A 26,783-nucleotide genomic window follows, 5' to 3' on the forward strand; every position below is an offset into this window, starting at 1 on the left:
ATTTCATCGGTAGAAAAAGAACAAACACAACCACAGACTGTTGTCCGCTGGAGGAAGCTGTTGTCCTCTGGAGGAAGCTGTTGTCCTCTGGAGGAAGCTGTTGTCCTCTGGAGGAAGCTGTTGTCCGCTGGAGGAAGCTGTTGTCCTCTGGAGGAAGCTGTTGTCCTCTGGAGGAAGCTGTTGTCCGCTGGAGGAAGCTGTTGTCCGCTGGAGGAAGCTGTTGTCCTCTGGAGGAAGCTGTTGTCCTCTGGAGGAAGCTGTTGTCCTCTGGAGGAAGCTGGTGACTTGTGCTCGGAAGTGAATAGAAATCGATGGAATAGACCGCGCGTTAGCGGCAGCTGTTTGTGTCACAACGATGACTTCGCCAAACAAAACTATCCTACGTCTTCTGTGGCTTCTTCGGACGGAAATCTTTCTAATTTTCTGGAAAGTAACAAGCCAGGCTTTCACCCTACATGCTATAGACGTTTCACCCTACATGCTATAGACGTTTCACCCTACATGCTATAGACGTTTCACCCTACATGCTATAGACGTTTCACCCTACATGCTATAGATGTTTCACCCTACATGCTATAGACGTTTCACCCTACATGCTATAGACGTTTCACCCTACATGCTATAGACGTTTCACCCTACATGCTATAGACGTTTCACCCTACATGCTATAGACGTTTCACCCTACATGCTATAGACGTTTCACCCTACATGCTATAGACGTTTCACCCTACATGCTATAGACGTTTCACCCTACATGCTATAGACGTTTCATTGACAAGAAACGAATTACTAGTGCTGAAAAGCAAAACAGTCGGTATGTGGGCAGCATGGCGAGGGTGAGAAGCTGAATCTACCACATCAACTCTGCCACCTTCTCCCAAACGACTGAGATCTACCACAGATGTAAAGACAAAATCATCTAAAAAGTCAAGCGATGTACTTCCTGCAGTTTGCATCATTTGCAGAAGGTTGATCGCTGTATCAAAGAGGCTCACAAGACAAAGAAAGATAAATTGGTCCAAGCTGAAACTTTAACTGCTGGTGAGTAGATTATATATTGATTCTTGCATGTGTGTTTTCTCTTGCTCGTGGTAAATAGGACTAATCACAGTGAAATAAGTTGGCCAAAATATACATAGATAAGATAAGAAAAGATATTCCTTTATTGTCCCACATGGGGACATTTCATTGATGCAACGCAGGAAGATCCAGAGGTAGATACAGAAGAAAAGAACAGATCACTATAGGAATATGTGCCTAGTTTATGACATGTAGGTGTAGATGTAATGTACGTAAGACTGTATGATGATGTGAGTTGAATAAAAAGGCAATACAACTTTTGCGATTGTTTACTGATTGTGCTCGCCCTTGATTGAAATTCTTTTACTTCTCCTTTACTGGGAAGTTTGGTCAAAGCAGCTGAATCAAGAGCAGATGAATCCATCCTGATGTGTACCAGAGGCACCTCTATCACAAGAGGTGTTACAAAGAATACACAAGCTTTCTGACAAAGAAGACAAGTGATGAAAGGTAACATTTTGGTAATCAAATAAAATATATATATTTCCATATATTTAGATAAATTCATAATTTAATTGAAAATTATTGTAATGACTACACGATCATTTTAAAGACGTTTGAATCAAAGCAAATTTCTGTTTGTAGTGAGCTAGTATATTTCAATCACTGACCAATCACTGCATTTCCTTGCTTTATACAGGTGACCTAAAGTCTGGGAGTACGGCAGACATACAGCATTCTGTGACACTGTCATCCGGACACGACTGATTGAAAATCAGGAAATCCTCAGAATGAAGAAGCTCTTGTCCCTGTTCCAGAAATTCATCAAAAAACACCCTGGTCATGGAAGTTACCGGTAATTAAATTATTCTTATTGTTTATGAAAGAAAACAATAGAAGATCAGATAAACATCACAGCTATGTTTATTCATGAAATTTCATTCAAGATCAAACTAATCCAGTTAGCTGAAGGAGTCTACATATTCTCATTCATTTTGTTTATTTATACAGGGAAAACCCAGTGAGAAAAGTGGTTACCCTGTTAAAACACAACAAAAAATAAACAACAAACATAGGATACTAAAACACAAATAAAATAATAATTCTAAAACTAAAACACAAATAAAATAGTAATCTATCAATACTTATGAATTTCTATTCCTTGTCTAATTTTTACAGATCCGATCTTCTGAAGAAGAGATTACAGCCAGACTTCCCACAGCTGAATTTTCACAAACCACCAAGAAGAAACCTGAGTGAAATGGTTTCCACAGAGACGACAGGACTTCTCCACCAGGTTCTTCCACTGAAACTGATATGTCAGTTTCTGAGATGTCATGTAGTGATGGAGAAATGGTGCCAGAAAGTGGTAAAGATGCAGCACTGCGAGAGCTCTCAAGGACAGTTTACAGTGCAGGTGTATCACTGAAACAAGCGGTCAAGAGTGCCCCTAGTATGGATGAAACAAGCGGTCAAGAGTGCCCCTAGTATGGATGAAACAAGCGGTCAAGAGTGCCCCTAGTATGGATGAAACAAGCGGTCAAGAGTGCCCCTGGTATGGATGAAACAAGCGGTCAAGAGTGCCCCTAGTATGGATGAAACAAGCGGTCAAGAGTGCCCCTAGTATCACTGAAACAAGCGGTCAAAAGTGCCCCTAGTATGGATGAAACAAGCGGTCAAGAGTGCCCCTAGTATGGATGAAACAAGCGGTCAAGAGTGCCCCTAGTATGGATGAAACAAGCGATCAAGAGTGCCCCTAGTATGGATGAAACAAGCGGTCAAGAGTGCCCCTAGTATGGATGAAACAAGCGGTCAAGAGTGCCCCTAGTATGGATGAAACAAGCGGTCAAGAGTGCCCCTAGTATGGCTGAAACAAGCGGTCAAGAGTGCCCCTAGTATGGATGAAACAAGCGGTCAAGAGTGCCCCTAGTATGGATGAAACAAGCGGTCAAGAGTGCCCCTAGTATGGATGAAACAAGCGGTCAAGAGTGCCCCTAGTATGGATGAAACAAGCGGTCAAGAGTGCCCCTAGTATGGATGAAACAAGCGGTCAAGAGTGCCCCTAGTATGGATGAAACAAGCGGTCAAGAGTGCCCCTAGTATGGATGAAACAAGCGGTCAAGAGTGCCCCTAGTATCACTGAAACAAGCGGTCAAAAGTGCCCCTAGTATCACTGAAACAAGCGGTCAAAAGTGCCCCTAGTATGGATGAAACAAGCGGTCAAGAGTGCCCCTAGTATGGATGAAACAAGCGGTCAAAAGTGCCCCTAGTATGGATGAAACAAGCGGTCAAGAGTGCCCCTAGTATGGATGAAACAAGCGGTCAAAAGTGCCCCTAGTATGGATGAAACAAGCGGTCAAGAGTGCCCCTAGTATGGATGAAACAAGCGGTCAAAAGTGCCCCTAGTATGGATGAAACAAGCGGTCAAAAGTGCCCCTAGTATGGATGAAACAAGCGGTCAAAAGTGCCCCTAGTATGGATGAAACAAGCGGTCAAGAGTGCCCCTAGTATGGATGTAAATCTGCCTCCTACATCAGAGGATCTAAATGTTTCCTCTGCCAGAAAGATTGTGCCAATTGAACTTTATAACTTACTAGCTTGGTGTGTAGGTGCTAGTGATAAATTGACATTGTCTAACATGGTAAATGTATCCGAGGAGGTTGATCTTTGTTTACTGTCAATTTGCCAAGATATATATTTGTCCTCAAAAGGTAAAAATCAAACCAGTCCAATGTCATGGCCTCATGTTAATGTTGTACTTACACATTTTGACATCAATCATACTTATATCATTCCTCTGTTTGTATGTATATCCTATTCTGCAGAAAGTTTGCCTTATACTAGATCGAAAGATACACATGTTAATTAGCCTGTTTATCACGATGTAAATACTGCTTTTATGATTGTAATTATTCATATTGTTCATATTGTAAATACATTACATAAAATTATATCCGTTCTATAGAATAAAACCTTTACCAATAGCCTATGTTTTCTTTCTTCAAATGGGCAACTGGTGTTGAAAGGGTTAAAATACTACTTTTAGATTATGTTTTTATAGTGTAGTATGAATCAAGACTAGAGCATGTGTCATTGTTGAAGCATCAGTTGAATACTAAATGTGGAGTAAGAGTTTTCAAGTGCGTAACGATAACATGCAAAATTGTTAAAACTGTTTTTTTAACTTACATTTGCACATAAACTAAAGCACCCAGAGTCTTACCACTTTACATCCTTCAAGAAAGTAGTTATGTCTCTGAGAATCTGAATTTCTGAAGTAATCAATCAAAGAATGAAAAAAATAAGAAGGTATGAAGATGGGTGTACAGCCCAATTTGTCACATATTTGGGTAAACTGGCAACTTCGACACCTATTTTCTCAAATACTGGCAGAAATCATGCGGAGAACTTTTTCCTCCCGCTCAAGTACATCTTTGAGATTGGAAAACCACTTTTGAAAAGTAGTCTTGATGTGGTGGAGCGAAATTCATTTTCTAGCCACATTCTGAGTTACAGCCTATGGCCTATATGATTTGACACAGCAAAAACAGGGCCAGTTGTACCGTATTTTCCGGACTATAAGTCGCACCTTTTTTCATAGTTTTGGCCGGGGTACGACTTATACTTCAGGTGGGTGGGGTGTCCTTGTCCCAAGTGGAGGAGTTCAAGTATCTCGGAGTCTTGTTCACGAGTGAGGGAAGGATGGAGCGTGAGATCGACAGGCGGATCGATGCAGCGGCTGCAGTGATGAAGTCACTGCATCGGACCGTTGTGGTGAAGAGGGAGCTGAGCCGAAAGGCAAAGCTCTCTATTTACCGGTCGGTCTACGTTCCTACCCTCACCTATGGTCATGAGCTTTGGGTAGTGACCGAAAGAACAAGATCGCAGATACAAGCGGTCGAAATGAGTTTCCTCCGCCGTGTGGCTGGGCGCTCCCTTAGAGATAAGGTGAGGAGCTCGGCCACACGGGGGGAGCTCGGAGTAGAGCCGCTGCTCCTCCATGTCGAGAGGAGCCAGCTGAGGTGGCATCTGTTCCGGATGCCTCCTGGGCGCCTCCCTCGGGAGGTGTTTCAGGCATGTCCCACCGGGAAGAGGCCCCGGGGAAGACCCAGGACACGCTGGAGAGACTATGTCTCTCGGCTGGCCTGGGAACGCCTCGGGATCCCCCCAGAGGAGTTAGAGGAAGTGTCTGGGGAGAAGGAAGTCTGGGAGTCCCTGCTCAGACTGCTGCCCCCGCGACCCGGCCCCGGATAAAGCGGCAGAAGATGGATGGATGGATGGATGGACGACTTATACTTATATTTATACTTATAAACTTATACTCCGGAGCGACTTATATGTGGTATTATTTGTTATTTTCACACTTGCAACCGCATTTCATTTTTCAATTTTCTTCTCTATTATGCATTTTTTGGCTGGTGCGATTTATACTCCAGAAAATAAAGTATTTTACATTTTTTCTGGTTGTTCTATGTTTAAGGAATGTATTTTTTTACTGCGCGAAAATAGATTTGGCTTTTGACAAATTTAAACAAAGAATAAATTGTCTTCAAAAAATATATATACACAACCATAATTTACATACATATATTTACTTCTGCATATGATTTGGCACAGCAAAAACAGCGCCTATTACTATTATTAATGTACTATTAATTTAAGCTTCTTCTACTTTTTCATGTTTAAAAGTAGATGAATCCACGTAAACAATTTTCAGTCTGGAATCTGGAAGTATGAGACTAATAATTTATTCATATGTTGGCACATTTTTACCCCTGAAAGTAAGTCAAACCCACGCTCTGCTACTTCACTACGCTCCGACTTTTCATTCAAATCTAAAAGGTCTTATTGGCGATATTTCAACCACCTGCACAAACCGCGACGCGTGGAAAAAGTGCCCCCGATGAAAGCCGCCTATGCCAACGCGCTCGCATGCCTTCGGCCGCGCCCTTCCTGCCCCGACGCCGACCCAAACAAGAAGCCTATTTATCGGCGTGTTGTTGTTTTTGAGCCGGTTTACCTGCCCGTACACAGGGCCAGTGTTAAGGCCCCTCCGAAAGGCACAGACGGCGCGCTGTGGAGCTGAAGGCGCGGTCACACTGGGCTCAGTCATGGCGGGCGAGGAGCTGCACGGCTGCGTTTGTAGAAAGAACAGGGCTCCGGGCAATGCGGCCGCTGCTCTCGCGTTCATGTGGAGGACACTGGAAGCTGGACGGGACTAATTGGACTCTAAAGACCGGTCAAAGGTAGACATTATTGGACTAATCTGAGGTATATGGTGTAAAGCATTTGGGCAGTGAAGTTAAGCTTATGTTGGGGAAGGATGTGGTTTAATAACAAGGCTAGCCAAGAATATACCTTATTTTCCGGAGTATAAGTCGCACCAGCCAAAAAATGCATAATAGAGAAGAAAAAAACATAATAAGTCGCACTGGAGTATGAAATGCAGTTGCAAGTGTGAAAATAACAAATAATATCACCTATGAGTCACTCCAGAGTATAGTATACAAGTATAAATATAAGTATAAGTCGCACCCCGGCCAAAACTATGAAAAAAGGTGCGACTTACAGTAAAACAAATACGGTACATGCTTTTTGAATGGGCAGAGCATCCTAATATCAAGACTCGTGCTCGTCTTCTGAGCCCAAAGTCGGTGGTTGAAATCCTGCTCTTGACCTCAACATGCTTGGTTCCACTGACCCACAGGTGAATACACTTAACCCGGTTCCACTGACCCACAGATACACTTAACCCGGTTCCACTGACCCACGGGTGAATACACATAACCCGATTCCACTGACCCACGGGTGAATACACATAACCCGATTCCACTGACCCACGGGTGAATACACTAAACCCGGTTCCACTGACCCACGGGTGAATACACTTAACCCGGTTCCACTGACCCACGGGTGAATACACATAACCCGGTTCCACTGACCCACAGGTTGGCAGTGCGATTCCAGCAGCCTCAGGTGAATACACTTAACCCGGTTCCACTGACCCACAGGTGAATACACTTAACCCGGTTCCACTGACCCACAGGTTGGCAGTGCGATTCCAGCAGCCTCAGGTGAATACACTTAACCCGCCTCACCCTCAGCGTCTGCGTCCACTGGTGTGTGAATGTGTGTGTGTGTTTCCTCCATGTAAAGAGCTTTGAGCGCCTTGAAGTTAGAAAAGCCTTACATGGCAGACAAGAGCGCTCTCCACTCGACCAGAGGCATGAGACTGACCTTTACTGAAGGTTTCAGGGCCCTACAGTGGCCTGCTAATAAAAAAAAACACCAAAAATATACAACAACACTACAAACTCGTCAGGATGGCTAAAGTGCACAGTCCTAAGGCACAACAACAACAGCATGGTAAGAGTTCAAATGGAACCAAAGACCTTCAAGACAACCTTTCTACAACAGTGCAATCACAAAATATGAAAGAGAAAATGGCAAATTATACGGTATTTTCTGGACTGGTTTCTTTTTTCATAGTTTTGGCCGTGGTGGGACTTATACTTATACTTGTATACCTATACTCCAGAGTGACTTATATATGTTTTTTTCTTCTCTCATTTTTTGGCGACTTATACTCCGGTGCAACTTCCATCCATCCATCCATTTTCTACCGCTTGTTCCCTTTCGGGGTCACGGGTGACTGGAGCCTGGAGCCTTTCCCAGTGACTTTGGGCCTTAGGCGGAGTACACCCTGGACAGTGGCCAACTCATTGCAGGGCCAACACAGAGACACAGACATGACAGACAAACATTCACTCTCACATTCATTCACGAGGGCAAATTTAGAGTCACCAATTTTACACATGCATGTCTTTTGGACATGCATGTGCCGGTGCGACTTATAGTCCGGAAAATACGGTATTTCATCTTCACGATCCAAAGTATCACTCAACTTAAGGTCACCCTGCCCTGAAACTTCTGCAACCGTTTTATTGTTGGAGGTGTAAAAACCCTCATAAAAAGCTCAACGTGGATTTAGACGGAGATTCTGAGGCCGTGAGTGAAACCCGACGCAGCGACCCCGAAGGCCGAACCTTTATCTGCTCCGGACCCCCATCGAGAAGGCCCCCGCGCCCGCTCTGAGGCCCTCCGGTCGGACACGTCAGTCAGCAGGGCGACGGGGGGGGGGGGGTTTAGCACAGCTGTCAGGAGTCACGGGAGCCAAAGGAGCAGCGACACGGGAGGACAGAGCGAGCGGGAGCCAGGCAAATCAGTCAATGGTCATTTGAAAAGACCAAGAGCTTCTATTTCGAGAGTAGATGTGGACGATATGGACGAAAAATTAATACATGGACAATATTTCAACAAAGCATGAGGGACGTGCTAAAATGAGCCTGTAAATGTATCACAAAAAATGTAATGAATGGACCATAAAATGTCTCTTTTTACTAGTTTTAATTATATACAACACAATCAATATAACGTATTTTCTGGACTATAAGTCGCACCAGCCAAAAAATGCATAATAAAGAATGAGTTAAACTGGAGTATGAAATGCAGTTGCAAGTGTGAAAACAACAAAAAATATCACATATAAGTCGCTCCAGAGTATAAATATATAAGTATAAATATAAGTATGTATAGTCTGGAAAATACAGAAACAATTGCGACATTATCCATGTTTCGATATACCTCCCACCTCTTTAGGATAACGCAAACGTGATTAAACTGTAGATGGAAACAGTCAGAGTCATACACAGACATTTCTAAATACCTAGGTCCAAATTCAACTGTAAAATATATATAAATATGAATGAACACTACATTGTTAATCTATTTATTTCCAGATTGTGGGCATAGAGAAAAACACAACACGAACAACAACAACTACACAAACAAGGTTGTGACATTTCCGGTGAGGGTTCCACCATCTATTGCGCTGCCTGAAATGTTCAGTAGTATGGCATTAAAGTCGTCCGTTATACATTCAATTACATTTTATTTTATTATTGCTTTTATTGATCGCAAATAGCTTGTAACGCGTAACTTGTCCCGGCGGTGTGATCCGCTTGTCTCTATGTGTTTAAAGCGTTCCAGGCAGCGCAATGGCATCTCCATGACGACGAGCAGGCGGCGAAGCCTCCACTGGAGAAGTTACGCAGTGCGGTTTTAAGCTCCGAGATGACAGCGAAGCCGACGCGACCGATTTGGAGCGATAACACGACCAATCTGCAGAGCTCTTTCATTCCTCGACGCTTGCAGGAGCGAAAGGTCAGCGGGGTCAGAGGGGTCAGAGGGGTCAGAGGCGTTTTACGAGTGTCCTGCCGTGAATGTACTGCGCCCGGGATGAGAGCGCTCACCTCGGGCTCAGCGGGAGGACGGGGAGCTAAAGGGAGAATCGATAAGTCGCCGGAAGAAATGTAGAGAAGCAGCAGCTGCTACTCGTGTTACAACGAGAGTCTGACGTGAAGATGTAACGAGGAATAATGTAATAAAAGCAAGTTTAACAGCACATTATTTTTATTATTTTTATCGAAATATACACAAATAAAAAACAAGAAACATGACCAGAGAGCAGGACAAAAAAAGAAAAGAAAAGAAAATGGAAAAAAAGAAATTTAAAGAAATTTAAAGAAAATGAAAAGAAAGAAGAAGAAATGAAAAAAAGAAATGAATTAATAAATAAAAATAAATAAATAATAATAAATAAATAATAGTAATAAATAACAAAACAAAATATAAAAAATAATAATAATAATGAGAAAATAATAATGTAAAATAAAATTAAAATGATGAAATACAACGTGCCAAATGTAAATAAAATTAAGGCACAGCAAGTCCAACCGTCAAGTTCCACCCAGTCCAAAGTTTACCAAATTTGTCCATTTTCGACTTCAGTCCGAATGTATTTTTTTCCATTTGTCTGATGTTTACTACAATGTCAGTCCTTGATCGTTGGTGAGGTTTGTGTCGTCCCCTTCCCTGTGATTGTCTTTTTCCCTGCAACTAAAAAAGTGTGTTCCAAAAGGTGTCCAAGTTTTGTATTTTTCAAACCATGACTTCATTTCGTGTAATAATACTTCATTTCCCATCGGTCGAGTGGCAGTTTGTGAAGGAAAAAGTGGAAAATGTTGAAAATCTGTGTCATCATTGCACAAAAACGCAGGGGCAATTTGTGCACAAGGAACACATTTCCCCCCTGACAGTTTAAACTATGAATATTTTAGAAAATAAAGCTAGTTTTATTATATATTTGTCAAACACATGACTAGTGTGTAAATCAGATGAGATTAGGCCCTTTAAATACAGCCAGTGATCAGTAATAACTTGTGAAAGGAGTAGTTTAACCCGTCATGTAGACTTTAAATTAAGTGTAAAAGAAATAATAGTTAGATTTTCCAGTGTAAAGATTTGAAGTCTGAAGCGTTCCTTACCACTGGATGACATCATACAGTGGGAGAAGTGCTTTGGGCTCCAGAGAGAGAGAATGCAGAGGCAACGAACCAGTCAAAAGTAGTTCAGTTTTGATAAAAAATATGTACCAAGATATCAATCGATACTAAAACTAGTATCGAGATCAAACAATTTGAACAATCAATACAAAAAAATAATAAAATTGGACATTTCAGAAGAGTTTTTGAATGATCGTAAGACAAAAGGCTAAGATAAAAGAATAAAACAGTCTGTATTTTATCATCATCGTTGACAATAGATAAACTTGAGCGGTTACAGTGGATCAAAGAAGGTGTTTTCTAGAGCGACACGCGCAGACTTCTGATGCGCTCCGATGCCAGAGGGGGGCGACCCGGACGTGACCCCCTTTTCCACCTGGAGCAGAGAACGTTCCGGCGACAGCGACAGAGCGGCTGAAAGCGTCTGCCGCTCGGACGGTCAAACGCAGCGACTCCCACGGCGACCAGAGCGGCCTAAAGATCTGACTGACGCAACGCTCGTCGACGGGAGGGACGAAACTGTCGTTCAGCAGATAATTGGTGCGCGAGTGTTAAAATGTCAGTGTCGTGTTGTTTTTTTCCCAGTTTGTCGAGACGTTTTGGTGACATTTCGACAGCTACGGTCGACTTTCTTGATGTGATCGGTGGGTAAAAAATCCACGACACATAAAAGTACAAGGAATCTATACATTTCACTGTGATTTAAAGTGTAAGATTCATTTTAAATAGAGCAATAAAATAAAATGTTATGTTTGCCGGAAATACACTTTTATTCTCAGTTTACGTTGGGCAAATAACAGCATTTAAAACCATGATTTCAATGCTCATTCTAGTCAACTGTCAATCAATAGTGTAAGTAATTATATTGAGTTCAGAGTATATGATATAGTGACTTCACCTGCCTCTGTGTGTGAAGGGCTGCGACATTAATCGAATCGGAAACACAACTTGAACAGACGAATTCAGAAAATGGCAAATGCTGCAAAACTTTCCTCCACAAACCATAAAAAATCCTGTAGATTATATCTGTACGAACTGAAATTCATGCGATTCGTTTGTAAGTTCGGAGGATTGTTTCTGTTTTTGTCAATTCCCCTGGACACGTTTATAATGTGAACTTTGACCCAGAATACTACTATTAAAACATAAATCGACAAATGTGATCGCAGCATTCGTCCGAACAAAATCAATCAAATGTATTTAAAGAGCACAATTCAAAGTGCTTTACACTGTTAAGACACATTTTTAAAAAGTTAAATAAAACACAATGCAGTTTATAAGAATATAAAACAGTGTCTGTCAAAATAAATAAACATGAAATATAAGAACAAATGAATGTAGTATTAATGTGATATTAATGTGCGCGTGAAGGTGGAAAAGTGCTGTGTAAATGTGGCCGTACAGTAGAAAAGATACACAGAGCACCTTTAAAGCGCCCCCTACAGGTCGGACGACTCATTGAACTAAAATGCAGTTCAGATAAATGTCTTTAATTTTGCTAAAAAAAATGTTATCACAGAAAATGTTTTAGGTTTTTAATTTAACTTCCTGTTTGTAATCGATGACATCACACTAGGAAATTACCCAGTAAACACTGCGCAAAAACTCATTTAATGTCACCATTTGTTTCATTTGACAAATAAAAATACATGCAAGCGACTTTATTTTGTTGAATGAATATTTAGAGAGTCAAAAAAAAGTTGTTTCTTTTGTGTAAATTATGCATAAACTTTGTCTGGAACGAGTATCCCCTGTGTGATGTCACTTCCTGTCATTTTATACAGCTTTATCAACGTTTTCTCCGCTAACACCCGCTCGATCAGCGTAAAACTATAATCAATACGTACGACGGTTATAAACACACCAAATAAAGTCAAAAATAGACAATCGTAAAAACCTGTCACGCGCCCTTTAAGTTCATGGTACACTTCATTGTGACTGCGTTTGACCCGCGTCCTTCAGCACCAGAGGACGACCACATCTACAGAGCAAACAAAAGCAGAAAAAAAACACTTTCTAAAGAACCCGCGTCTCCAGTGATATAAACAATCTTTAGAAAATAACGCCGCTTACTCCTACAGACCTTGAAGACACAACAATGCGCGTCTGTACGTGCGGCTTTACCGTAACGACCTTGTCCCGGCGCAAAGATAACGCACGATGACACAGAAGAAGAAGCCGCGCGGGAAGATCTCAGATAACTTTTGGGAAAATGCACCGGGCCATTCATCATAAAAACAACACGATTCATCATAAAAACAACACGATTCATCATAAAAACAACACGATTCATCATAAAAACAACACGATTCATCATAAAAACAACACGATTCGTCATAAAAACAACTACATTTATCATCTGCTGTAGACGAGAAATGTTCAGTTCAGAAAAAGTTAAATATAAGTAGCAACGTCACTATTCATGATGCAAACGAAGAGAGAACATTGTTGTGAGGTTTATGCAGATGATGGGTATGAAAAAGAAGAATGTATAAATAATCAAATGTAGCCTGCTGTCAAAGGAGTTTCAAAATATTGTTAAAATTTAAGCATAATTATTACTTTTATTTCATCCCCAAAGAGACAGCATTCTCGTTATTTTGATGTAAAGCCGAAAATCAGACCAAATATCACAAATAAAGCAACAAAAACAAGAATTAAATACAGCCAATGTGTCTTTTTATCCACTAAACGCCATGTAAAAATGAAATAAACTTATGCAAATATAGAATTAGATATTTATGTACACGTTTTGTGAGATAAATTAACTGGATATTGTAAAATAACTGTCAAATGTCATACAATCAGTGTAAAGGAAGCATAACAGAGAAGTAATTACGTTTTATATAAGTGTAATTTAGCGGAGGAAGAAAAGCCAATTACGTGATATTGTCAAGGACGAGCCACGGGACAATAAACCGATCAGTGAAGTTGACGTCAAAGTCGGTGCTTACGTCCCGATCTCGACGGTATTCCTCACGGGAAATGCGTCAATTAACAGTGACAAGTGCGCAAAAACCACGCGCCGGGTCCGAAACACACGCGCGGCGCAGCGACCAAACGCGCCGCGGCACCAAAAAGTTTCCAAAGCATCACAGCCACGAATCAAAACGCGATCAAAGCCGCGACTTCCAAACGCCAAAACTTTTAAATATGAAGAAAAGGAAAAGGGTCTTACCGCGGCGCTCGGTCTGACGTGCCCCCGGTGCGGCTGGAGCGTGTGTGAGCGCGTGTGGGACCGGAGCGGAGCGCGCGCGAGGAGCGGGAGCGGCGCGCGCGCGAGGAGGGCTGGAGAGACGTGAAGCCGCGCGCGCGCAGGACGCCGGACCGGAAGTGTCGCCGCAGCACGACTTATATAAAGCAGTGTCTTTGATTGGAAACAAAAATATCGTCCTGTAAATAATGTAAAATACTGATTCAAACGCGTGGGTACGTTTTTAACAATGTTTCGACGTGGATGAAACGTGTTGATCTTTATTGTTTCACTTAATTGCACAAAAGGTGTTGAATAATTTATTTTAGGACTATGATGCGATTAATCGACTAATCGTGACTACAGTCGATGAGATAATAAGAATCAGAAAAGGTTTATTGCCGTTGTCCATGAACAGAATTCACAAACATAGTAACTTTCTTTGGTGATACGGTGCAACATAAAACAATGAACAATGATTAAAAACAACCTATATAAGTCAAAAAGAAAAACAATTTAAATCTGCTATAGGATAACAAATAAAAGAGCAAAGGACAGTACAGCTAATTCAAATGAAACGACAAGAAAAGAAGAAGACAAAAATTATTCAATCAAAATGTCACATATGAATTAACTATTTCTCAATATTACACTTATTTTGTCAATATTCTACAAGCGTTCTGTCACATTATTTCAACAGTTATTTCGTTCATATTGCATTTTTAAAAAGTCTTAATGTACAACACAGTTTGACCAATCAAAAAAGAATGGCTGACTACTCAAATAAACCTAAGTTGCAGCACCAATTAAAGTTTGTAATGCAGCAGAACGTCTAAAAGTAGAAATGAAAAACAGTATTTCGATGTGAATTATAGTATTTTTTCTTGCCTTTGGACTTGACAAAAATGATGTTGCATTTTTAATCATGAAACTGGCCAATGAGCAGACGGAGAACAGAATCATGACGTTCAGTGCTTGTGAAACTGCGGTTTTAAGCTACTGTTGTTTCATTTATTGTGAAAAGTCTAAAGTTACATTTGTTTCCTGTAAAGGCGGAGCTTGTCCGTCATTCACCGTGAGCCTGTCACGTTCAAACGTTCAGAAAAAATGTCACGCAATGCCGCCACACACAAAAAGCAACAATATACAGCGTAAATTATACTTATCATGTCATTAACTATGGAAAACGTTAGGACTATACTCTGTGCGGCTGCGGCTGTAGCGCAAAATACTCAAGACAAGAACATATGATGGAAAAACACCGTCTCCTATAGGTTTAGTAGTGTATTAACAAACAATATAGTGCTGACGGATTGAAGTCTAATGTGGCACACGTGTAAGTACAAAAATACCTGCAGTGTGTGTTTATAGTGTCAGCAGATGTAGGACTTTTCCCACACTCAAATAGAGACAATAATAAACATGGAGGAGGCAGTCTGGGCCTTTTATTCTACAACTTTTGTCAGGATCCGAACTCTAATGTCACGGCGGTGTCTTTGAAGGGAGTAAAATGTGTTCATTTGGGTGTAAGTTTGCTTCAGAGGTCACTTTTTCTAACATTTAGACATTTTATCAACTTTTGTGAGCTTTTCCCCCCATCGAGAGGTTACTTCCAGGTGTATTTCGACAGACTGATTGGTGCATGTCTGTGTAATACTGTGGCTTTAGCGCTCAGGGAAAAAAAAAGGATCTTCTTCTTCTCTCTATTTACTTGTGATTTCCTAAAAAAAACACAGTATTTTTCAGACCATAATTTGACTTTTTTCATAGTTTTGGCAGATTTTTACTCCAGAGCGACTTATATGTGGTATTAATTGTTATTTCCACATGACAACCTCAAGAGGGCGCTCTAGGCTCTGAGCGACGCAGAAGAAGGATCTGCACTTCCTCTTCCTCTGGAGTTTGTGGAGTTGTTTAGAAGTGACACAGAGGAAGAAGAATTCAATGGATTTAGTGATTTGGGGTAAAACTGATGCTTTGGTAAACTTGTTAGCATGTTCTTTATGCTATAGTTATCTGAATAACTGTTCATATGTTACGTTAACATACCAGACACTTACCACAGTTCTGTCTGTGCCTCATGTAGCTGAAGGTGTTAGCGTTAGCATACGCTTTATTTATTAGTAACAAGGTGGTGGCAGAGTGGTTAACAGCTCTGAGTGCCTTTTTGGGAGGAGTTTGGACGTTCTCCTTGAGCATAATCTGAGCTTAAACGGTGACGCGATACGCAAACTCAACTCCGATGAGCCTTTCACATCGTTACAGTGGTGTTAACTCCTCATTAATGTACTCCAAGTTGTACGTTGATCGATTCCTGCGTGTTTGAGCAAATCCTGGTTTGTCCTGCAACCGAGGCTCGAGCGCTGAGAAAATCCCTGTTCTCACCTACCCCCTATCCCCGCCCACATCCTTGTATCTGGGGTGGGGAATGAAGACTCTAAGAAATAGCAAAATGTCACATAGCAACTTTTCGACGATAAAAAAGCGTAACTGGATATCTGCTCGTCACGGCGGCGTGTGACGTGAGGGGGCGGGGCTTATGAGTTCCGCAGTCTTCAACAGGAAGTCAATGGGGCCGGTTCCGAAGTAGTTGTTGATCTACAATGAAACGCTTACAATGAACAAATGCAAAGTGATGATCCACTTTTGATGTAGAAAAAAGAAGTGTCTCGACAGTTGTATCGGATTTGGGAGAAGGTGGGAGGAGTTAACAAATGTGTCCGCCGCGGTTTGTATTTGGGATGTATATATTTACTTGTGGCAGTGGTGGAAGAAGTACAAACGATGAAGCCTCTGAATCCTACTTATAATCCTCTCCGCACCACAAAAACTCACCTGAGTGACTCCGCCGCCCACTCGGCCCCGAACCTGTCCGTCATGCCAGGCGTTCCCATGGCAACGGGACCGCAGCAGCAGCGAAGTGAACACAATAAAATCCAAATCGCTAAGTGCAAAGTTTGAGGAGGCCGGCGGCTGCGGGGCGCCGAGAACACTGATGCGTGATTGACGTCGGAAAGTTGGCACCTTTTAAAATATTCTTCTTTTTCTGTGTCATGTCCAGGCCTGTTGTTTGCTAACTTAACATCATTTGTGAAGTGCTTTTAGTCCTTATTCTGCCTTCTTCTCCTCCTTCTGCTCCTTCCTTTTCCGCTTGACCAGCTTTTATGTGTCCAAAACATAGAAGTTTCCTATTTTGGACTGAATCTACCAATGTGCAGGGCTTGTTCTTTTGTTACGTAACAGATTCTTCAATGAATGTTGACTTTAAACTCAATATTATGTCACCGTTTTAGAAATAACTAAAGTGACTATGAGAGGTTTTTATGATTTTCTACAAATACATGATAGTTTTGCGCCAATCGAGCAGGTATTTGTGAGAAAACGTTAAACAACCTGTAGTAAGTACAGGAAGTGACATCACACCAGGGACACTCATTCCATCCAATGTATATGCATAATTTACACAAAAGAAACAACTTGTTTGACTCTCTAAACATTAATTCAACAAAATAAAGGTGCTCACATATATATTTTTATTTAACAAATTAAAATAAAATTGTGCCTGGGATTGGTTTTGGCCCAGTGTTTACTGGGTCATTTCCCAGTGTCATCAATTACAAACCGGAAATTAAATTATAAACCTAAAAAAAAAAATGCTATTCTGGGATCAAATGTGGATATTTCTTCTTAACTGCATTTTAGTTCAACGTCCAACCTGTCAGAGGCACTTAAATGCTGAGTTAACTTGGCTTCTCTATGTAAAACAGCAGATTGGACTTCACAGTTTGTTAGAAGAGAACTGCACTGTATTACATTTACTTCTAAAGGACTTCTCAATAGACTCACAATCTCACACTTTCTTTTGAAGCTTCATAGCACTCGTAATTCAAGCTCTCACGGCTGTTTACTTCTCAAAAACTGGCTGTACTAGAACTGAAACAGGAAAAAAGGACTTTTTTTGCTGTCCATAAATGGAGCTATTTTTCAAAGACAGTTGGTGCCACTATCTCATTTTAATAACTTAATAATAATAATATAAATATGAGTGTAATCAGTAAGTCCACATGTTCTTAATGTTTTAAATTGTATGTTTTGTCGTCCTCAGAGGCAACTGTTGTTGTGAATTGAATTGAACGTTTTATATATACTATATAAAAAGATAGTCAGGCCATTGAGCTTTCTCTGTATGAATAAAATCAATAAATAAAATAAGCAAGTAAAAATACATTGAATACATTAAATGCATTAAATAAACATTAAAATAAAAAATAGTTGAGTTAAGAAAATAACAGTATATAACAGTATGTAAATAATCATCATAATAAAACAAAAAGAGCATGGAGTATGTCGCAACTCATGGCATGTGTGATTTCACAGTGCAACTGTGCGTTTTAACATCTTCTAGCTTAAAAAAAAAAAAAAAATTCAGTCCTTCAAATGTAACTCCAATAATTTATATGGTCCCAGATCATTCCCTTCCCTCACTGGATGAGCCTCTCTCTGGATGAGCCTCCCCCTTGATGAGCCTCTCCCTGGATGAGCCTCCCCCTGGATGAGCCTCCCCCTGGATGAGCCTCTCCCTGGATGAGCCTCTTCCTGGTTTGAGCCTCCCCCTGGATGAGCCTCCCCCTGGATGAGCCTCTCCCTGGATGAGCCTCTTCCTGGTTTGAGCCTCCCCCTTGATGAGCCTCCCCCTTGATGAGCCTCTCCCTGGATGAGCCTACCCCTGGATGAGCCTCTCCCTGGATGAGCCTCTCCCTGGATGAGCCTCTCCCTGGATGAGCCTTTCCCTGGATGAGCCTCCCCCTGGATGAGCCTCCCCCTGGATGAGCCTCCCCCTGGATCAGCCTCCCCCTGGATGAGCCTCTCCCTGGATGAGCCTCTCCCTGGATGAGCCTCTCCCTGGATGAGCCTTTCCCTTGATCCCTTGATGAGCCTCTTCCTGGATGAGCCTCTCCCTGGATGAGCCTCTTCCTGGATGAGCCTCTTCCTGGATGAGCCTCTTCCTGGATGAGCCTCCCCCTGGATGAGCCTCCCCCTGGATGAGCCTCCCCCTGGATGAGCCTCCCCCTGGATGAGCCTCCTCCTGGATGAGCCTCTCCCTGGATGAGCCTCTCCCTGGATGAGCCTCCCCCTGGATGAGCCTCCCCCTGGATGAGCCTCCCCCTGGATGAGCCTCTCCCTGGATGAGCCTCTCTCTGGATGAGCCTCTCTCTGGATGAGCCTCCCCCTGGATGAGCCTCTCCCTGGATGAGCCTCTCTCTGGATGAGCCTCCCCCTGGATGAGCCTCCCCCTGGATGAGCCTCCCCCTGGATGAGCCTTTCCCTTGATCCCTTGATGAGCCTCTTCCTGGATGAGCCTCCCCCTGGATGAACCTCTCCCTGGATGAGCCTCCCCCTTGATGAGCCTCTCCCTGGATGAGCCTCTCCCTGGATGAGCCTCTCCCTGGATGAGCCTCTCCCTGGATGAGCCTCTTCCTGGATGAGCCTCCCCCTTGACGAGCCTCCCCCTGGATGAGCCTCTCCCTGGATGAGCCTCTCCCTGGATGAGCCTCTCCCTGGATGAGCCTCTCCCTGGATGAGCCTCTCTCTGGATGAGCCTCTCTCTGGATGAGCCTCCCCCTGGATGAGCCTCCCCCTGGATGAGCCTTTCCCTTGATCCCTTGATGAGCCTCCCCCTGGATGAGCCTCTCCCTGGATGAGCCTCTCTCTGGATGAGCCTCCCCCTGGATGAGCCTCTCCCTGGATGAGCCTCTCCCTGGATGAGCCTCTCCCTGGATGAGCCTCTCCCTGGATGAGCCTCTCCCTGGATGAGCCTCTTCCTGGATGAGCCTCCCCCTTGATGAGCCTCTCCCTGGATGAGCCTCTCCCTGGATGAGCCTCTCCCTGGATGAGCCTCTCTCTGGATGAGCCTCCCCCTGGATGAGCCTCCCCCTGGATGAGCCTTTCCCTTGATCCCTTGATGAGCCTCCCCCTGGATGAGCCTCTCCCTGGATGAGCCTCTCTCTGGATGAGCCTCCCCCTGGATGAGCCTCTCCCTGGATGAGCCTCCCCCTTGATGAGCCTCTCCCTGGATGAGCCTCTCTCTGGATGAGCCTCCCCCTGGATGAGCCTTTCCCTTGATCCCTTGATGAGCCTCTTCCTGGATGAGCCTCCCCCTGGATGAGCCTCCCCCTGGATGAGCCTTTCCCTTGATCCCTTGATGAGCCTCTTCCTGGACGAGCCTCCCCCTGGATGAACCTCTTCCTGGATGAGCCTCCCCCTTGATGAGCCTCCCCCTTGATGAGCCTCCCCCTTGATGAGCCTCCCCCTGGATGAGCCTCCCCCTGGATGAGCCTCTCCCTGGATGAGCCTCTTCCTGGATGAGCCTCACCCTGGATGAGCCTCTCCCTGGATGAGCCTCTTCCTGGATGAGCCTCTCCCTGGATGAGCCTCTCCCTGGATGAGCCTCCCCCTTGATGAGCCTCTCCCTGGATGAGCCTCTCCCTGGATGAGCCTCTTCCTGGATGAGCCTCTTCCTGGATGAGCCTCTCCCTGGATGAGCCTCTCCCTGGATGAGCCTCTCCCTGGATGAGCCTCTTCCTGGATGAGCCTCTTCCTGGATGAGCCTCCCCCTTGATGAGCCTCTCTCTGGATGAGCCTCTCCCTGGATGAGCCTCCCCCTGGATGAGCCTCCCTTCATCCCTCTGGATGCATCTCCGGTCTGTCACTGTGGACATTTGGAGTATTTTATTGCAGAGAAGGAGAGTCTAAGGACAGGGGGCGCTCTGGGACAGTTATCCATTCGCCCGTTTCCCGTAAATGTTGGTCAATCTACTCGTCTTTCATTTCTGTAAGTCAAACGGACATTTTTGCGACACCGTGCGACTGCTGCTGAATACTGTACAGGCCGTATTGTACAGTATTGTATAACCGAATCCCTTAAAGTCACCTTATACCGAGGAATGTCTTTGATTCGACCTCGAGTACCTTTTATACGTCTCACTTTCTTCAAGATCAAACAGCGGCTCAGTGAAACATCATCACAGCACAATCTGAGCTCTTTCAGTCTGTGCGCATTCTTTCTTTTGACGCCCCGCAGCCACACGCCGGCAGCGACACCCACAAAACTCGTCTTCTGTGATTTATGACTCCCCAATTAACCTCCCAGACTGCGCTCTCGCGTCTCACGGCGTTTGACACAAACAGAGAGAGGAGACGCACATTTGCAAAGCATGTGCTCCGCTCGTTTATACACTGCCGCTTTTCCGTCGGGATCGGCCCGGAAGGGGGAAGCGATACATATTAATGGGAGGGGAAAACACATTATTCCCATGAGCGGTGCCGAGGCGTTGTCAGTTTAGTGAGAGACGGCCTCGTGGCAGCAATAGCAAAGTGAGAACAAACTGGAATACCACGTACTGTATGTTTGGAGCACATTCAGAGAGAAAAATGTACTGCATTTTCCGCGTTATAAATCGCTCCGGAGTAAGTCAGACCTGACAAAAAATGCATAATAGAGAAGAAACAAACAGTATAACACTAACAGTATTAGTCGCATTTTTGGGGGGGAAACGTAGATAAAATCCAAGACCAAGAACATTTAGTTCAATTCAATTTAAAATAATAACAGATTAGAGAACATGGTGAATAGGTGTACGTATGCTAACGCTAACACCTTCAGCTACATGACGCACAGACAGAACTGTGGTAAGTGTCTGGTATGTTAACGTAACATATGAACAGTTATTCAGATAACTATAGCATAAAGAACATGCTAACAAGTTTACCAAAGCATCAGTTTTACCCCAAATCACTAAATCCATTGAATTCTTCTTCCTCTGTGTCACTTCTAAACAACTCCACAAACTCCAGAGGTAGAGGAAGTGCAGATTCTTCTTCTGCGTTGCTTAAAGCGTCGCATTTGTTTTGCTGCAGTAATTTTCAATGCAAAAGCAGGTCTAAGGATCAAAATGGGACAGCTGAGTGCTGCCTGCATCTAAGTATAAAGCGTTTTCATTGTTCAAGAACCAGGAAGTTGCACTGGTGAACTCGTAGTGGTGACTGATTAAGACGCTAGGGAAGTGTTCAGACCGGGATGTGTTCAGACCACTGCAAACTATTCAATTCTTTTACTAGTTCTGTTTTTTGTGTTTTAAGTACAAAACAGGTAGAATGCCTTTAATAAGTGAAACGAGTCCAATGACAAACCGTCTTGTTATAACGTTGTTCCACGATCAAAAGTATTCTTGCATTTTGGTTAATCTACACATTTGAGTAGTCTAGTAAATCCCTCCTCTCCTCACCGCTCAGAATGATCGTAAAGTTTAGCTTGATAAATGTACATAAGAGAAGAAAACAGAAATATCCTCCAATCCGACGCAGATGTGTTTGTTCATTCACTTGTGGCAAAAATGGGAGTCGTCGAAGTGCAAATTAGCATGTCATAAAGATGAAAAGTGGGTATTAAAATCACACGCACAATTTGACTGCCACGCTGTATTAAAAGTGTGTGCAGCGAGTGAGGAGGACGTGCAAAGAGTGAACTAAATAGACAATAATAATAATAATATTCAACGAAACTAAAATCATCACCCGGTTGAGCCCATTTCGTGAACTTTTAAGTAAAAAAGCAGGGGATGTTAAAAAATGACTCCTATTATTGTGTTTTGTTATAATTGTACTTGTTTTGCTCTCCTTTCTCCAGCCTTAGAACAAGAAAAAGAGAACTACTGGCTATTGCGAAATATTGCGTAAGTCATTTGCCGCAAAGTGAAAAGCCAAAACATTTCTCCCCTGCCTCAAAGCTATAATATACCTACAGATATTTTCCTTCCATTTTCAGTCCCGTTCAAGTCGCCTCACCCCAAGTTGCTTCCCCCGTTCTGTCACCCCATGCGGGCCCTCCTCCACAGAAGGTCACTGGTGCCTGCCGGGGCTGCGAGAACGCCAGAAAGGCCAGGGACGTTTTGCAGTTTCCACAAATAGTCATTTCCCGCCAGAGCGAACCCACTTTTACCTGCCGGACCTGCCGAGCCGCCGCCGCACGCCCCATCAGCCACACGCCGACCAAGAGCGCGCCGCGTCAATCTTCTGACACGGTGAGGGAAAACAAACAGCATCCTTTTTCGATCCCGTCACAGAGAGACAGCGGAGTCTGAAGTAAAGACATAGTATCAAGTGCCATTGTGGGGCGTGTAATCAGATTTAAGTTTAGTTTCACCAATGCTAGTCATTTATTAGCATGTATAACGCGCCGTAACAAAGCCCTTACGTTTTAAAAGGCAGATGTACTTTTATACTATGTAATTTGTTGTATAAATGTCAGAACTGCTCTAGTATTTGATCCGTTTATGCCGCTTTCCTTTGGCGTTTACGTTGGTTTACCTGTATGCCAATCATCAATGCTAGTCATTTTTTAGCATGTATAACTCGCCGCAACATAAAAAAACATTAAAAGGCAGATGTACTTTTATTTTATGTAATTTGTTGAGGACTGCTCTTCTATTTGATCAGTTTATTCCACTTTCCTTTGGCGTTTACAATGGTTTACCTGTATGCTAATCACCAATACTAATCATTTATTAGCATATATAACTCGCCCTAACAAAGCCTTTGTGTTTTAAAAGGCAGATGTACTTTTATACTATGTAATTTGTTGAGGACTGCTCTTCTATTTGAGTAGTTTCATTTGGCGTTGACATTATTATACATTATAAGACTAGAGCCAAGATGGCGGCTGGTGGCGTGTAATCTGGCACAACCCGATATGCAAATTCCCTATACCTCTGTGTGTGCCTTCATAGCTTATTCCAGTCAATTACCCCATATTTGCCAGTCGTCCCTCCTTTGCGTTTCCCTCACGCCGGCACGTCGCGGGTCACGCCGGGCGAGTTCATTTCCGCGCGCCGCGTCCCGGAAAATCCCGAGTCCGTTCACGTCACCGCTTTGGTCCTCCTCACCTGCTCTGCTCCTTTCAATTTCCTGCACAGCTCGGCAAGACAATACTATACCGACCCGCAACAAAAGCTTCTGTGTGACGGGGGGGAAAAATACATAATTTAGATGCTGCCTCAGCTCAGCCATGGAAAATGTTCTCCTTATTCTGCAAAAAAAAAAAAGGAATGTAATTTAGACGCGGCATCATCTCGCCACGGGAGATGTTCAGCTTGAGCGTTGCTGAATATTTGCACAGGGGAGAATTGCGGAGGCGCTGAAATGGGTACTCGGGTGCATATTCACATACTGAAAAGGGAGCGTTTGAGTTGCTTTTAAGTGCAGATGTGTGAAGGGAATAAAAGGCAGCTGTTACGGAGCCATTTGTGGAAACGTGGAGGAGACGAACCAAAGCAAAGGATGTGTAAAACAGTTGTTAAGGCGCCTAAAGATGTGTTGTCCTGCATCTATGGATTTACATGGAACACTGTAGCTTCAAAGGCCGTTTTCTCTCATAAGGAGGCCGTAGGAACCTTTTTCAGTTCACAGTACTTTTTTTTTTCTTCACCGTTCACACAGAGGAGGGAGGAACTAAAGGGACTCGGCCCACACTTGGGGACTTCTGTAGCTCCTTTAGAGGCATAATAGAGTGTACCAAAACTTAAAGTGCCTATGACAGGTTCCTACAATGTTCTAATTTTGACTCTGTTGTGTATTTATACCTGTCGTACATATACCTTATAGTTTTACACCAATCGAGTGGGTATTTGTGGAGAAAACGTTGAAAAATCTGTAGAAACCTGACACTCACTCCAGTCACAGTTTGTGCATAATTTAGACAGCATAAACTACTTTTTTGACTCTAATCATTAATTCAACAAAATAAAGTCGCACTCATATATTTTTATCTGTTAAATTAAACAAAATTTAATAGAAAACAAGATGAGTTTTTGCCCAGTGTTTGCTGGATAATTTCCTCGTGTGATGTCATCAATTATAAACAGGAAGTGAAATTATAAACCTAAAAAATGTGCTATTGTGTGATAAACATTTTAACAGGATTTTTTTTGTGCAAATTTAAAAATAAATTAATCGTGAGTGCATTTTAGTTTAATGAGTCGCCCGACCTGCAGGGGGCACGTTTAGGTACTTTCCAGTCAAACCAGGAGCGTTCACTTTATTGGGAAATATGTTCAGTCTTTCATTTTCAGACTTGGACAAAATGTAAAAAACAAACAAAAAGAAAATAAACTTGACACAAAAGCTCCAAAAATACAAGTCGGAATTAGTAAGTCATTTCTAAAATTCGGAATAACTGAATAATCAGAGCTTGACAGGGGTTAATTGTTTTCCTAACTCATAAGATATTTAAACGTTTTAATTTTACATCCAGTTAAACCCACTTTCAGCCCTTGTCACTGTGTGAATGTGAGTAAGGGGGACTGGGTGGTTCCTGGGGGATTATGGGGATTTAGTTCTCGGTTCTGTTACGTGTGAAAGCGTCTCTACAGATCACACTTTAAAATAGCACGTACACTCCAAAGTTTACAATCACGCAATAGCTTTTAACTCCCAAAATGCGAAATTTGAATTTTTACACAACTCTTAAAGGTGGTATGGACGATTTTTTTCAGCAAATTTTGTATCATATTTCCTCGTGGCGTGGATAAATCATTAGTCCTGCCACGTATCAATCATAAAACGCACCTATCGCTCACCTGCAGCCGTGTCAGGCTCGTCCCCACGTTTCCGCATGCCTAAGCGCATGGATATATCATAATATAGTTCCCTCAGTGTACGGGGCAAAATGAAGACGGAGAAAGACCACTTCGAGCTGACGCAGAAGTGGACAGAAATCTACGGGAGACGAGCGATGTGATGCGCTCCGTTGCACTAATAAACAAACGCACGTGTGTGTTGTATCAGTCCACACGGGGGAGTGCACATGCGCACTTCCGCCTGCGTTCTCAAATCGCCGAAAAATCGTCCATACCGCCTTTAAGTAAGATCTAGTTTTTTTCCAAGACTAAATAATCCAAAACCTTCTCTGTAATTTATTTGAACATAGTTGTATCTTTATTATGTTCAAAAACACTCTTAAATGTGAGTAAACTACAGAAACATTTTGATGCAGTGTCTCGTATCATATAAACCACAGATGAGTGGTTTGGGGAAATGTGCACAAATTATAATTAAACAATTAAAGCATTGATTGATTAACAGGTCATGTAAACAGAACTACTGACCACAATGAAACACAATTATGACTCTCACTTTAATTAACTCTATGGCATAATCACATGTTCGCCAATAACGATTAAACATGGTTATGAAGTAGAACTATATTTACAACTCTTAATGTCTAAATCTGAGGAGAATCAAATTGAACATGTTAAATTCTGGGCTGAGGTTGTTTTGTCTTGACCCTGTGATTTGGACGACGGGCAGAGGCGGAGCTTCACCACGTTCCGGAATAGACCGACTTGTGGTCAAAGCGTTTGGTTAAAAACATGTTTTCCACCTCGTGTGCTCTGGATGTGTTTCAGCTCATATACTGTACATTCTGATCCGCTCTGACCGAAGAACGTGCAGTGAGTCGTGTAATGTTGCCTTGTCCTTCACATGTTGAAAGGAAAGGCATCTGACATAAAACCTACGGTACAGGCTGGATTATGGAACTGTACGCGTCCATCTCAGCACGTTATTTCATTGTGATGCGTGTGAAGGAGTTTCATGAAGCAGCAGGTAACATTTAGTTTTGAGGGTTTGTCAAAGTAAAAACATTTAGATATTGTTTTTTTAATAGAAAGCCTAACGAAGCACACATAAGTTACTGGAGGTATGACATTGTACATCCTTCAGTTCTCTCAAAAGCACCTCAGCCTGGCAGCAGTACAGTACATATACAGTTACAGTACAATACAGAGTCACAGAGGAATACTCACTGACCTTTCTGTTCATTCTGCTGCTACTTGATCTCGTTAGGGACGCGTGTGACTGGAGCCTATCCCCGTGACTTTGGGCCTTAGGCGGGGCACAGCCTGGACAGGGGCTCGACGCAGCAGGGTTCACACAGACACACAAACATTCACTCTCACATCCATTCACTGGGGGAAATGTACAGTTGCCATTTTACCTAAAACATGCATGTGATCTCCTTATTGCATGCATGTGACCTCCTTATTGCATGCATGTGACCTCCTTATTGCATGCATGTGATCTCCTTATTGCATGCATTTGACCTCCTTATT

The 26,783-nt window shown here is 42.9% G+C and overlaps 2 protein-coding genes across 2 annotated transcripts in view; both read right to left on the reverse strand.

The window, feature by feature from the left end:
- Positions 1-13,680, reverse strand: part of znf385c (zinc finger protein 385C) — a 308,447-nt gene extending 294,767 nt beyond the window's left edge. The window contains exon 1 of the mRNA XM_072442790.1: positions 13,603-13,680. The gene's annotated coding sequence lies outside the window, so the exon portion shown is untranslated. The remainder of the gene's footprint in view (positions 1-13,602) is intronic.
- Positions 1-26,783, reverse strand: part of dhx58 (DEXH (Asp-Glu-X-His) box polypeptide 58) — a 152,657-nt gene that overhangs the window by 95,838 nt on the left and 30,036 nt on the right. The window lies entirely within an intron of this gene.

This window comes from Eucyclogobius newberryi, unplaced genomic scaffold (assembly GCF_026437365.1).
Source record: "Eucyclogobius newberryi isolate DKJ021-1_F unplaced genomic scaffold, fEucNew1.0.hap1 SCAF_13, whole genome shotgun sequence".
Lineage (NCBI taxonomy): Eukaryota > Metazoa > Chordata > Actinopteri > Gobiiformes > Gobiidae > Eucyclogobius > Eucyclogobius newberryi.